This window comes from Pholcus phalangioides, unplaced genomic scaffold, assembly GCF_987345545.1.
Source record: "Pholcus phalangioides strain wild (caught in Gottingen) unplaced genomic scaffold, Ppha-v1.0 ptg000011l_1, whole genome shotgun sequence".
In the NCBI taxonomy this organism is placed as follows: Eukaryota; Metazoa; Arthropoda; class Arachnida; order Araneae; family Pholcidae; genus Pholcus; species Pholcus phalangioides.
In genome coordinates, this window is record NW_028301604.1 from 22,830,660 (window position 1) to 22,846,170 (window position 15,511).

A 15,511-nucleotide genomic window follows, 5' to 3' on the forward strand; every position below is an offset into this window, starting at 1 on the left:
AAAGCAACAGCCCAAGTTCATAGACATGTCACCAGAGGAGTACTCAATTGGGGACCTAGAAAGCCTGTATCCTCCCAAAAGACGTCCAAAAATTAGATATATTTTCAAATATTTTTGTAAAAAAAATTAAAATACCAAAAGAAAATACCTTTATATGTTATCTTAATCCATCTCTGTTAATTTAAAATGCTTTATGAAAGTGAAGTAGCTGAAAACTTCTTTCTCTCTCTCTCTCTCTGGAAGAGATTCCCTGTGCTTCCCATACTCAATATGTCCTCTTATGTTTGATCTTGCGTACACCCCTGCTCGTAACAGCTATAAAAGTGATTTTAATCTTATCTGAGCCTTGTGGTTAAAGAGCACTGAACTAGTAGTAAATGGTGGCATCTCCTTATATATACACGTTCTATTCAAAAAATGAGAACTCCCCAGAAATTCATGAGGGCATGTCATGAAATGCTCAAGCTGGAAAGCCCCAATTAATGGTAAGGTTATAATTCACATTTTCATCTTCTATGAGGTTCTTCTTCAGCATATCAGTGGCAAAAAATTGCATAAAGTAGATTGAGAATGCATCATAAAATGACAAATTACTTTTTCCTCTGCTTCAAAAAATTAGAACACCACAAAAGTTGTTTCAAATAAAAAAAGTAATACGTATTAAAAATTATTTTTTATTTGAAACACCCGAAAGTTGTATCAATAAAAAAAAGTATTAGTATATGAAATAAAAAAGTATTTTTATTCCGTTTTGCGACCTGGTGCGGCCGCACCCTTTGCACCTGCCTAAGTCTGGCTCTGGTCAGATGCTCATATTTTTTGAAACAACATGATTTGTCATTTTACCCCACTTTGCTTTGTTAATGTTAACAAAGCAAATAGCTTAAAATTCTGTCCAAGATCCATGGGGCTCACAGGGGTGGGGCTGATAGGGGTACGACCTTAGGCAATTCTTATCACTTTTTGTTTTGTCATACTATAAATTCACTACAGTGGGCTCACCAAAGATCGTAGTGTAGGGGCTCTTCTGCAGGATGTAGGGGCCATGCCAAGACCTCTAAAACTCAGGCATAGAAACCTCTTCTCTAGGGTTTTTGCAGAACCCCCAAGCCAGCAGGATAATGCAGGTAGAGCTAGTGCCCAGGGCGCTGGACCAGAGGGGGGCGCTAAATTCTCCTTTTAAAATATTACACGAGGGAGGCATAATGCTTGCTTGCTTGGCTGAAAGAGTATCTAGTTGCGGCCCTGGGTTTTTAGATCAGTTCTCTTGCCCCGACAGCTCTCCTCCCAACCTTTAAGTGCCTAGTGGTACACCTGAAATTTTGTAGTTGAGTAACAAGCGGTTTTCCGCATTTAAGACCATGAAGTAATAGTTTGATATTCATTCTCGGGTGCCAATGTAAACCTGGCATGGACACTGGGGGATTGGAAAACCCTGTTTTAGAGGGTCGTCAAGCTGTTTTTGCACCGGGCTGCTAAATGCTTAAGCCCATTCGTGCATCTCACTGAAAACATATTACATGAATATTTTTGTGTAAATTTACATCAACTTGATCGAATAAGTGTGTATCTTTTCGGGTTATGTAAGCCCTATATGAATCTACAATAGTTTAATCTTTGCATTACGGGTAGAAAAACTGTATATTTCTGCAAACACAAAATTATGTGCTGTGCATTTGCTTGGACAGTATGGGAAAAATGCATGCTGGTATCATATGAATACATTTCACTGTGGCCATCTTTGGCCCTGACCATGGATTTTATCCATCAAGACATTAAGTTTATAAGTCTTCGGCGCAGGTCTGGATCAGACCTCAACCATGAATGCCATCTTAGCTGTTGTAGAGCTGATAGCAGCAGGTTTGCAATGGATCAGCCCTTTTTTTAGCTCGACTCCACAATCACTTGATAAGATACAGCATCAGATACAATCATCAGATATCCCAAAATCACCCTAGTATCGATGATTTGATTGACATTGCCAAATTCTTGATGCAATCTGTTTTTTTTAACCTTATAACAATCTTCAGTTGCAAGAAGCATAAAAAAATAGACTAATGAATCAGAAGACTTCTGTCGATGGAGGTGTGCATTAGGCTCTCTACCTTTTGATTCCATAAATTGAAGACTCGTATGTCATCTAGCCCCTATGCAGTCATCACCATTTCGCATCGTGAAAATCAGGGGTGTGTATATGCAGAATCTGCCTTTGGAGGGGCACAAGGATTTCTTCCACAGAAATTTTAGGTTACTAACACTCAAAAACAATTTTAAATTAACAGATAATATAAGAATGGTTTCTTTTCAATATTTTCAATTAGTGTGTATGTCTAAATAAATAAATAAATAAATGAGTGGAGTGAGTGAGTGATTTATTTATTTATGTGCCTAACTTAATTATATTTGTTTTTGGATTTATTAAATTGTGTTAAATTCTCAGTAAACTTCAAACCTGGTTTTTGACATGACAAGCATCAAAAACTGGTTTTTGACATGACAAGCGTCAAAAACTGGTTTAATTTGTCAAAAACTGGTTTAAACCATCAAAAACCTAAATGAATGCCTTTTGATAATGTTTTGAACACAATAGGTATACAACATGATGAAAAACTTACTTTTTTGCATATTACAATGTTTTATTTTTAAACGTTAATTTATTACAATAATTAAAACAAAATATTAATTAAAATTTGCAATTTTAAATTCTTCAACATAAGAGCCTATACTCTGTTCACTCTAACTTGGGTCCTGATGTAAATAAACCGCTGTACCAATTTTTGATATCACTCCGCATCCTTTATCTCTAGTGGTTGTAATTTTACCCACCCCTACATTACGTGTTCCGAACACGTGCATTTTTTCCTCAAACGCGAGATTCTAAATTCGTTATGAAGAATTTTCCTGGAAATTTTTTTTCACTGTTCTCCAAATTTTGTTGAAATAAAAACTGTTGATAACACTAATTAAAATAGAAAGACGTATATATCTCCCCAAAAAAATTTGATAAGGTATTCTGTCGTTATCATGGCATACTCCTCAACAGTTGGGATGACAGGGCTCCAGCCAGGACATTGCCTGTGACAATTCTTGTAATTTTTTAATTTTTTTTACACTAAAAGTTTACTGTATAGAAAGGCTGTTGCAAGGTTGATCTGAGGGGCCGCCAAAGATCACAGCCGGGGAGGGGGGGGTCTTGCGGCAGGATGTGGGGCCATGGTCGTTATAAAAGTTTGTGCAAGTTGTTTATTATTTTACGGCAGATAGTGAGAAAAAAAAATCCTCATTTTTTCTTATTAATTTTTTTTCTTCAGAATTTTACAATTATATTTCTGAGCTAATTTAAGCGGTATGATTTTCCTGGGCCGAATATGCTATCAATTATAACGTGAAGCAAATTATTAATAACTTCCCGTTGTGTTCCTGCTTTTTATTTTTCTTGCGGGTCTGTATAATTAAATATTTCATAATAATCCACGGGCTGTAGAAGTTCCAATTTGATGAGAGAGTCATCCACATTATTTCGTTTCTTTACTTCAACCTGTTGTTGATATCCTGTTTTTTGTCAAGACAATTTAGGTTTTTTATCCGTGCGTAGGTTGCGAGCCATGACCCCAACATCCAACAGCAGGACTGGGATCATAAACAACCCCTGGACTGGGATCTTTAATGGGCCCCCAGGCCAGGCTTTTTCACAGGATCTATAGTGTCTGTCATAATGAGGCTAACTGAATCAAAAATTAGCATTACCCTTTCTAACCATATTTTCAAAACTTTACCTTCATGTCTACGTGATAATCCTCAGACTTCTTCTGCTCGCCGCCTTCGACGAAACCAATATTACTTCACCCCAACACAAGCTGCTCAAGCAGAAGTGTGAATTCTTATAAAATAGGAACAATAAGTGACCCCCCCCCCCACCCTTATCCAGTGTACATCAAAGCGTGTGGGTGAGAAAAAAATCTTGCTGACAGCAACTTTTTGTTTATAGGAGTCCAGAGCAGCTACAAAGAAATGAATTTTCAAATGGCTCTGCCAAACAAGATAGGCACGCATATTTCATTTATGTCATCAAACGATAAAGAAAGCTCTTTTTCTTGCAAGACCTCTTGAAGAAGCGTATACAAGTGTAAGACAGTAATGTTTGAATGAGAAAGGCGTATCCTGTCAACACCCACCCTGAAGACATAGCAGCAAAAACGCTTTGACCGATCTTTAAAAAATATTTTTTTCCTGTCTTCCAGATAACTTTAAAATAATATGGAATAAATATTTAAAAAAAATAAAAATTATGAGGTATTTTATGGTATGAGGGGCAAACAATAAAGGAATATATTTTTGGCGGTGTTGCACAGTAAGAAAAGGTGAAATGTTCTTCAACCAATCATTTTGGGCATCGCACCGAACAACATCGTGCTTTTATTTACATCAGGACCCAAGTTAGAACGAACAGAGATTAGAACATATAAAATATAATTTTATGGTTTATTTATCTAAGCTACTTATTACCCGTGTTCAGTTTGCTAAGTGGAATAGAGCTGCTTATTCAAAATATGTATGATAGGGTATCAGGGTTAGGTTTTTGACCCCAGAAACTAACTCAGTATTAAAACTATCAAAATCTTACTGTCAATGATGTCAAATATTTTTTGTTAACTTGATAGATATGTTGAAATAACAAAACACTTACTTTTATTTAGATTAAAGGGTTTTACAATCAGAATTATAATTACTGAGAATCTATTTTGATATTTTATAATTTTCTGATCTGCCCAAAATTTTATTCCATATAAAAATTCTCACGCAGCATCTGTTAATGCACTCTAATTAAACTCTCTCATTTATTTTCACCAAAAAATTTCTTAGATCAGGGTGTATAAATTCACAGAGCTTTAAAGAGTATTTTCAACCAAAGCAGAGCTGACAAGACTTGATACCCAAAGCATTTGTTTTGCACGTTTGAATACAGCTTCAATTGGAAAAACATTGCATTATATAAATGCTAGTAAATGTACCATATCATAGTGCAAAAGTAAGAATAACTTTGACATATACAAGCTAGCATTGCCAAATTAAATGACATTTTAGTCCTACAATTTAGTATTTTGATAGCTAGATATATTTCAATGTTATGCGCAATAAGAGTATCGTTTTAAGTATAAGTGGTTATCTAGATAATTTAATAATAACAGAAATCAACATTACATACATGATGTAATCAGTGCCGTCTTAAGGCATGGCCCGGGGGCCTCAAGAGAAAAGGGGCCTCACAAAAATGAGATCCGGTTAAAATTTACGAGAATTTGCTTTGTAGGGCCTCAGAAAGATCACTTGGCCCGGGGGCCCATGATGCTCTTAAGACGGCCCTGGATGTAATAAACTTTTTTAAACACTTATTTGTTGTAAAAAGAGGACAGCAGAAGGTTTATATCAATGCAAACATATATAAGCAGTTGAAGAAATTTTGAAAGGTCAATAATCATTTAGAATCAAAGAATGTCAAATCGTTCCACAGTTTTCCCTGCAATGTTCATGTTATGCTTTATTCAAATTTTATAAGAAAAAAAAAACCATATATATTGTCCAAAATAATTCTGTCGAGAGTAGAAAATTATTTTAGAATCATATTAACTATTTATTCTTTGTATAACATAGTCACTTTAAACATTACATGCAATTAACGTGTGCATTTCCAATGGGAATTTTTATATCAAAAAGCAATATTTGAGGTTTTTGACGTGACAGTTTAAACTGCGGTTTAAGCCGTCAAAAACCTGCCAACCCTGCTTTAGATTGAAAATTTTTTAAGAAATGAATTATTTAATTCACAGGGATACACCAGTGAATGATGGAGAGGGGGAACCATAAGAGACCCACTTTCACTCGAGAAGGACCCAGATTTTGAAAATAACCAGGGTCCCAGTGGATGATGTCATTAATTTTACATTTTTAAGCATTTTTTCCCCTTTATCAAATAAAATTGAATTTTTTCAGGAATATTCATTTCAATTTTCAAGTCATTCAGACAATTGTTCTTTTTTTTACAGTGTTTTGAAATCAGAACCTTAGTTATAAATCACCCTGTATATCGAAAATCATTGCTAATTGATCTGCATTATTTATGCTTCATGAAATACATTATATTCACCTAATTTTTATTACTTTTTGCAAAATAGCTTCCTAATTAAGTATACTGAAAGTAACTAGAGAAAAACCTTTAGGCCTATATATTATATGATTAATAATAACATTAAAAGAATTTTTAAACAGACAATAATCCATTGAGTTAAGCAAAAAATAATTAAATTTGAAAAGGTGGTTTTTGTTAAAATGTAATAAATATTTATTGATTAATTAGCATGGGAATAGTGTTAATTACATTAATAAACATTTTATTTAAGTTATTGATTGGAAGTTTGAATGATTTTTCAGAAATTTCATTGTTTTTAATGTTAATAGCATTTAAAACAAAAAACCGGTTTAAACCAAAAAAACCTGGTTTAAACCAAAAAAACCCGATTTTTTTACCAACCCTGCCTTGCAGCATTCATCGTTGCTCCCTCAGGTAGAAATTCCTTGTGGATAATGCTTTGACTATCAAAAAAGGTGATTAGCATCGTTTAAATGTGTGATTTTTCTGCTCTGACCTTTTTCCGACGAGGTGATGCAGGAGAACGCCATTCCATGCTTTGCCATTTTGTTTCAGGGTCATACCTGAGACAAAACAAAACTTTAAATTGATCTTTTGTTCGTTCATTTTCCTGTTATCAGTTAAACCAACGCAATAAACAAGTCTTTCAAGGAACACAAACGACGCTCAACTGAACAACGGTGGCAGCAGATGGTCAATACCTGCCGCTACGCATGTGCAGTGTTTTGCTTCGCTAGTGTTGCCAGATCGGCCGTTCTGACTTCATTCACCGAACTTTATTGTCAGAGGTTGCATATATATACAACAGTATATACAATATATATATACAGCTTGTAACTGAAGCTGCTCTTGCATTCACTTCTCGTATTTACTTCCATTCCCGCATTGCATTTGGCCGGGAAATTAATCCAATACGAATCTTAATAGTCTGCGCAGAGTCACATCCGAATGCTTTTAATTATGAACTAAAATCGTGTTTAGGATTGTTGCAGAGATACGATCGTGGTCCAGCGATGATACAGCAACTGTGTTCTAGTGATGATACAGCAATTATGGTCAAACAAAGATGTGGTGATCGTGATCTGATGATGCTACAGCTCTTATGCTATATAACATTTCTATTATGCGACAATGTTTGAAGGATTTGCTGATTTCACTGCACGAAATCTCGACTTCTGAAAAAACTGTCTAGTGTATTTGACAGGCTGGTGAACTAGAGATGTATGGTTCCAGAATTTGGTGAGAAACTTTGAAATTATTCACAAACTATGTTCGATTGATCTCTGTGACTGATCTTAACTTGAAAAGTTAAATACAATTTCTGAAAGTTATATTAAGCTTGAAATTAGTGCTAATTTATATGAATAAACGAATTGTGATAGAAAAATTGTTTTGCTTTTCATTTTGTTGTCTGCAAACCTGGGATATCAAAACATAGAATCCAGGGGTGTACCGATTTGGTACATCAACACCATGATTTATTATCACGCCAAACTTGTTACAGCACCAGAATTCTGCAAAATATATCTTGGCATCAAATTGAGGTTCGACTGTAACAATTTCCCCCCCAACTTTAGTTTTAAAAACAAAATTTTTGGTCCATTTAATGTCATAGATTTTGACTGTATAAAGCACGGGTTCACAGAGATGGATCTATTGTTTTGCTCCCTGTGCATGATACAAATTATTTATCATCCTCTTCTTATTCTAATCTTATATTATAAACCAGTGGTTCTCAAAACTTTTGTCATCTACAGCTCCCTTGCCCAAGTTTTGGTTCATCTGCGGCATACATTTCCCTAAATTATTGGAGTTGGTAAATAGATCTACAACTTGGAAACTGGATGATTATGTACAGTGTATTTCAAATCTAAGAATTGGAATTCAGAAGTAGATTTTCCAACTTCCCCGAGAACGAAACTTCTATGAAAATGTTTTCCTCACCATTCTTGGTCAAAATCAAAAGTGTTCCACCAGAGCTACGATTAGAATTTGCAGATTTGCAATGTGACCCTGCAGTTAAATGCAAGTTTTTGAAATTCCTTCATTAATTGATTTTTATTCCAAGTATGTGCCCAAAGAAAAGGATTCAGAAATATGCAAACATGCATTGTTCATGCCTTTTATATTTGGCAGCACTTACATATGTGAACAGTTGTTTAGTCGAATGAAAAATACAAAATCAAAAACTAGAACACGTCTGATTGATCGGCATTTGAAGGATACTTTACGAATAGCAACAACACACATTTTACCTAACAATGAAGCTTTAGTCAAGCAAAAACAATGTCAAGTTTCACATTAATTTAGAAATTACATCCACCCGCATTCGTAATGTAAATAACCAACGCTTTTTTGATTAGGTACGTAATTAACTCAACATATACATGTACAAAAAAAATCTTACATTTTCATTCTGTTTCATAAAATATAAAAAATACCTAAAATAATTGGTCTTATCCCAATTCAGCTTAATTTTTTAAAACGAAAATGCTACATAATGGAATAATAAAATATGTAGTATAGGCCACATTTTAATTTGTCGTATCTGAGGGTATGTAGGATCAACCTTTCGCAGGGGAGCACACTGGGATTGATTGGAGGCACAAGGAACCTCTGAGATAAATTTAGAGTTACCAACTTTCAAAAGCATTTTCAAGTAACAGAAATGTATTAATATAGAAAAAAATGTATTTTTGACACTATAATTTGAAATATGTTTTTTTAAATCATTCAAAATTAATATTCGTTAAAATTAATTGAATTGAATGTTTAAATTTTTTTAAATATTTTGAAATATATTTAGTTTGCGATCGTCTTTGGAGGGAAGGGAGTCTCTCCCTCTTCGCCGTTAATGAGTGGCCCGCGGAACGCAACAAATTTATGTGGCCCTCAAGCATAAAACGTTGAAGACCCCTATACAGTATATGCATACAGGGAACCATAGTGGAAGGGCTGTCGGGGCTAGAGAACCAATCATCTATCCAGGGCCACAATTAGTCTTTCAGCTGAAGCAAGTGCACATTTTATCTCCTCCGTTAGATTTTATATCATTTTTAATAATTTGTTAATGGAAGAATTCAGCACCCCCTTTGGTCCAGTGCCCAGGACACCACCAGATACACTTATACCCCTTTTTATATTGGAGGGGAGTCAGTTGAAACCCTAGTCCTGAGGGTTGAATGTCTGAATATTAAGGGTTGCTTGTCTTAGACAAAGGTCTAAGCCATAGTTTCCCAAACTTTTCATTCCATCGCCCCCTTCTCCAGATTTTTTTTTCTCTCATCGCCCCCACCCCCAACTCCAGTAAACCCATAGGATCCTATGTTAATCGCCCTCCTGGACCATTCCATTGCCCACTTTGGGAAACACAGGTCTAAGCTATTATATACTTTGTTAAAAAGTTAAATTCAAAATGTAATCAAAGTATTTTTATCCTGTTTTATGGCCCCTAAAATTCAGCGCTTACATCTGGCTCTGCTCCCCAGAATAGTTTACACAGTAGATATTTTCCCCTATAAAAGAACCATTTCAAAGCATACATAGGCACACAAATTAATATATCCTGCTCGCTGCAACACCCTCTACGAGCAGTGGCACTTTGAGAAATGCTGTTTTAAACCATGGTTTCCTAAACTTTTTTGTTCATAAACACCCAGCAAGGAATTTTTTTTCTCATTGCCTCTCCTCTTTGAGAGATCCCATAAGATCCTATATTTTATCCATATTATTGCCCCTCTGGTAAATTCCTTGGGAAGATATTTCCCATGTAACCCTTACCATAAATAAGCCTCTGGAGATTAAAAACTGATGGCACATGATGGGCTATTAACCCTTACAGCGACAATTCCGAGATATCTCATCAAACTTGATCTGCTTTATTTTGGTCATCCCAAAATATCCTGGGTTCTTAACACTAGAACTGCTGCACTTTCGGTATACCTAGAACCGCAGACTGGGTCAAATTAACCCAAACTGTGAAGAAACAGTTTTCCTTAGCAAAAACAGATTTATTTTTTTTGTTTCCTGGGTTTTTCCTTACTATTACTACTCTTAGTTACGTTGTTTAATTGTGTATTCAATAGCAGAAATATCTTTATATTTGTTTATGAATGTAAAATGGGCTTCAAAATTAGTTAAAATTTATGTAATTCAGTAAAAATAAGATTCTGTGTGCAGTATTTACACTATTAAATACAAAAACATTTTTCAGTAAACCCATAGTATGACAAAGATATAAAATTAACGTATGAAATTAAATTTGAAAAGTCTAATACGATTCAGTCAAATAAGTATTGATTTCTTACCTATAAATGCAATTTATGATGAGCAGTTTGGAGCAAAGTTTTTTCGTGATTCTTGTGTGTGTGTGTTTACACACATACACACATCCGCATGTTGAAGTAGCACAACCCATGCAAAACAGATTTGTTTCCACATTTTCATGTTACGTTACCTGACATCAGACTCATTATTATTTTATTTTTCTTTATGGCTCATGAACAGTTACATAATCAAGAGCACACAAATGTTTCCTCTTGCACCAGGGCGATGCCTATGATGAACTAAGCTCTTCGATAAGATTTTCGAGGAACTGCATCCGAAAAATAGTTTTGCTGTTCCATACAAAATCCAGGAACTTCTTATAGCGAGATCTAGACTTTCGTAGAAAATGTGGATAGGCCACCTCCACCAAATATTTTCTGGCCATTTGGTCGGCTACATCTATGGCAAATTTCATTGAATTGCAATGTGAAATAGTTTCTGAAAGCTTTTTTGGGATTACTACTGTCAATATCAACTGTCGAATGAGGCATGCTGAGTAATAAAATATTTTGATGCTTTTTTCTTTGATAAATTTTAATTGGGGCATCATTGTTTTCCAGTAGCAATGTTTCATGCAACTGGGGGGAGTTTCACTATCTTCTTTGCGCCCGGGACTTCCCTTGGATTTTGTCTCACTGTCCCTACTAAGCTCGTATTTTTTGGCTTTCAGCATTTGAGCCAGCTGCAATGTAGTGAAAAAAGTCAGTTTTGACATTTCTGTCCTTGTTCTCAAATGGCTTGATCAGTTGTATCACTATGTGCTCTAAAAAATAGAGATTCATTGGATGCTGATCCTTTCCAAGGTTTGGAAATTCGTTCAAAACGTATTTGGTGTCGACCTCAATTGCAAGCCAGAATTTTATTTGTTTTTTGCGACATTGTGTACAGAAATTTTAGCTACACCTTTTTACTAGAATTGAGTTTTTACTTTCCCAAACGCTTTCTTGAGTCCCATCAGCATACCAGGTATTTTACAACGGAAAAAATATTTAGTTCTACTTGCCGTTCACTTCACTGAGAAAAAGATAATCTCCTCGGACAATAAATTGGCCTTGAAAGACCAGTATTCTTCACTATCTTCATTTAGATATACATTTTAGAGAGGGTAGCCAATTCCAAGAAAATTGTACACACCCCCCCCCTTTTCTGCTCTAGAATGTCTTCTATTATATGTTGGGTCAAAATGACATAAACCGCGATTCTAGGTATAAGTGCTTATAGCTCTGAAATATGAAATGTGAAAATAATAAAATTTTTATGAATTAATATTCATATGATATCGTGAAAGTCAAGAAATTTTTTTATCATCTGTGCTTAAGTTTTCGAGATAAATGAAAATGAAGTTTGATTTGGGTCAAATTGACCCACTCCACGGTTAAGTGTTAAAACGTTTTTATTTCTGCATTGACAAGTCAAAATAAGCATTAAAGTTGTTTTTACATTCATATACAATTTCCATCCCCCCCCTTCAATAAATCAACTGCCAGTGGGTAGTCAGCTTTTAAGGAGTCAAAGTTAGATAACAGAAGGAGAGAGAAAGAGAGAGACTGTTTTTTCCCTTTCTTTCAGCACAGTAACGAAATATACACTCAGTACAAATAATACAATTTCTCTTCCTAGAAAGCCAAACACTTCATGGCAGGGGTTTTTATATCATAGTGAGGGAAATAAAAGCAATGAGTGGAGTGAATTTTATTGTTGGGGGAAGCATTTATCAGCTGTCTGAAAAAAAAAATTTCTTTGGGCGGCAATTTCTAGAAAGTTTAGCGATTTCCAATGTGGCAGTTATAATGCAAATCAGGAAAATTTTACAAACCGCTTAAAGGATTAAGGAATGCATGGAAAAAACAATCAGTAATGGTAGAAAAAGCAGGAAAGTGCAGTAATAACTCTCAAGTTACAAGTATATAATTAGTAGGGCCCAGATTTTTATGCCCTAAAGACGAAACGTTGCTGGTAGGTTAAAAAACTGAATTTACCAATCAGCAACGGTTTCATCTTTAGGGGCATAAAAATTCAAGCCTTAATAATTCATTTATGAAAGATATTGAAATCATTAAAAACACTTGCTTATCAATGTAAACTTTCTCATTTAAAATAGATGTATATCTCTACAACTATATTGATATTTGTATAAAATAAATTAGCATAATACAGTACTACGGTGGAACCTCCCCTAATGGATACTCCCTTTAACAGACACTTTTTTGATCCCCGGTCCCATGGAATAGGGCTTCGATGTATTTCATTCCTCGTTAGCGGACAGTGGAAGCAAGTGAACTATAATTTTTTTTCCACACTCTAATTTATTAATTTCAGTTCATAAATCGAGAATTTATCACATATTGATATATATATATCATATACTACGGTATATATATGATATGTATATTAATACGATCCCAAGCTCGTATTGATAAATATGATAATTCGTCAGTTAATTACTTGATTAACTGAACATAACTATCATCCAGGATGCTGATTCTGAATGGTAATGTTGGTTTTGTTTGCACATATTGATACTTGTGGAGAAAGCCTAACATTATAAAGCTGATACTGGTTTTTATCTCTTTACACTTGAATATGATTCAATATTTACTGCAAAAATATGTGTAGTGCACGTATCATGTATGGTTAAAAATAATTGATTGGTGTAATGAAGAGAAGAAAGGTTATAAATTTTTCCGTATTTATCAGACATTCCAACTTTATTTAGGAATTATGCATAATCGCTAGTAAAAATGATAAATGTTGTGAAAATTAATCAAACTTTCTTTATCGAGATGATTTGTGATAACCACTGGTGCATCACTTTTACAGTAACATATACATTTCTAACGTTAAAAGATATAAGAACCAATTGCGACCCAAGCCAAACGTCATATAAATAGGGTTCCAATGTATATCGTACCTCCTCAATAGCAGACACTCCCTGTTAGTGGACAAAATTTTTGGTCCCATGGGTGTCTGTTATCGAGAGGTTCTACCGTATGTACAGAGTACAGTATATGATATAATATGGCAGTCTGATAAATCGCTTCTGGCTTCAACTTGTTCAAAGTGCTCAAGATTTCATGCTTTGAACAAAACTTTATGTATTTCAGGCTCATAAGTCAAATATGCATTCACAAATCGAAGCATTTTTGGTGAATATTTCTTGTTCGCAAATTCAGATCACATAGGCTACTAGTAGCTCGAGCAATCATTTAAACAAAAAATACAAAGAGTTATACAACAAGGTACGCAAGTCACATACATGTTTCCAAAGCAAACCTGGGTTGAGAATAGCTGGGATACCGTGTAAAAGCACTGAGAGAAGAATATAAACAAGTTCAATAAATTTGAAATTAAAAGTATTCTACTCCCCTCTATTTCTGACAAATTCTTGACCATTATCTTGCATATCTTGAGTAAAAAATAAAATTAAACTGTCAAAAACTGGGTCCACAGACCCCTTTGGGTGCACTTGGAAGGATTTAAGGACTGTGAACCTGATTGAAAAAACAATTCATTATATTTTTATATTGTATATTGAATACTATTTCAAAAAAAAGAATCAGTGGCTTTTAATTTATTTGCACAAGGAGTCTGTGGCAGCAAAAAAACCAGGAACCCCTGATCTAAAATATCAAGACAGTCAAAATCACACAACAAATACTGGATGAGCCAATGAGGAACTATTGAACGTGTTCCCCGATTGAGCAACAATGATGGAATAAATCTAGTAAAATGCATTTATTACATTTTACTAACACCAAGAAAAGTTAATTCTACATTTTTATCTGAACAAAAAAAAGAATTTCAAGTTTCGTACCCACACCAGATACAGATAAATCAAATCGGGATGAGAGTCCACGGAACAACTGTATGTTATTTATGTCAGCAAGTTTCAATTGTTACTAGGCAACCATTGCGCGTTCGAATCAGAAACATTCGAATCGAATATTTAGCAGAATATTTACTTATCAATGGAACATATATCAAAGAAAGAAACTTCACTTACAATTCTATTCAATGTAAACATGAACGAAGTTGCCTTGGCAAAAGGAGAGTAGGGACCACGTGCACATCACACACAAACACAACGCCGGGAATGAGCTAAAGGCTGATGGCAACCTGCCAAAAGGAAAAGATGATTCAAAAACAAAACAGGAAGAGGGAGGAGATAAAAAGCTATTTCAAAACCTCAAAATACAGTTGCAAAACGAACTGAAAATAATAAGACTTTTAAAAAATAATAATACGTTAGTATTTTGAAGTATGTTTTTTTCCTTTCATGGTTTTTTTTTCAAAAACGTGCATAACAAATCTGAGCACTTTCTCTTTCGCAAACTTCTGCAATTTTTATACAGGGTGAGGATTTAATTTCCCTCTACAAATTTCTTTTACGTTCTCGCATTATATTTTACTCTTGTAGTAGAGTCTGTAGAGGTATAGAATTTCTTGAGTAAAAGGACGTTGGGCAAATGGATTCGTGTCTTCTGGACTTTCTTCCAAATTAGCACAATTCGTCTGCCGCCATGGCAATTTACTGAACTACGGAATGCATGACCCCACGCAAGGGTGAGGCTGACAGGGATCCAGCCTTGGGGTCCGGGACGATTCTCGTCATTTTTTGTTTTTTCACGCTATGAATTCATCATAAAGGGGCCGGCAAAAGATCCCAGCCTAGGGGCCATGACCGAATGAGTTGTGCCTGAAGTGGCATGTGTACCCATAGACTTAAGATATAAATAGACCGCGCACGCTATTCATAAAACTTGTCGAACGTGAAGAAAAGATGAGCAGTATTGTCGGGGAAAGAACAGGTTCTGCGCTATTACATTTGGCGCGTTTTCGCAGAAGCTAGGATGTTGCTGTAACGAAATTTGACTCAATTCGATCAAGTTGATGAAAACTTTCCTTCATTTTTTCAATGAATTTCACTCATTTTTATGTGAAATATTTAGGGAGTATCAGATTTGAAAAAATAAATTCTATAAAATAAACAAATATTGGAAAACGGAATTTTTTTATTTTCCATTAAGTGATAATTCT

The 15,511-nt window shown here is 34.8% G+C and overlaps 1 protein-coding gene across 2 annotated transcripts in view; it reads right to left on the reverse strand.

The window, feature by feature from the left end:
* The window catches only part of LOC149080231 (oxidative stress-induced growth inhibitor 2-like), a 50,822-nt gene extending 35,592 nt beyond the window's left edge, over positions 1–15,230 (reverse strand). The window contains exons 1-2 of one of the 2 annotated variants that reach the window (XM_089239302.1): positions 14,719–15,230; positions 14,478–14,590 (exon numbers count right to left, since the gene is read on the reverse strand). The gene's annotated coding sequence lies outside the window, so the exon portion shown is untranslated. The remainder of the gene's footprint in view (positions 1–14,477; positions 14,591–14,718) is intronic. The other variant, XM_089239301.1, reaches the window with a different exon arrangement.
* Positions 15,231–15,511: the final 281 nt, after the last annotated feature.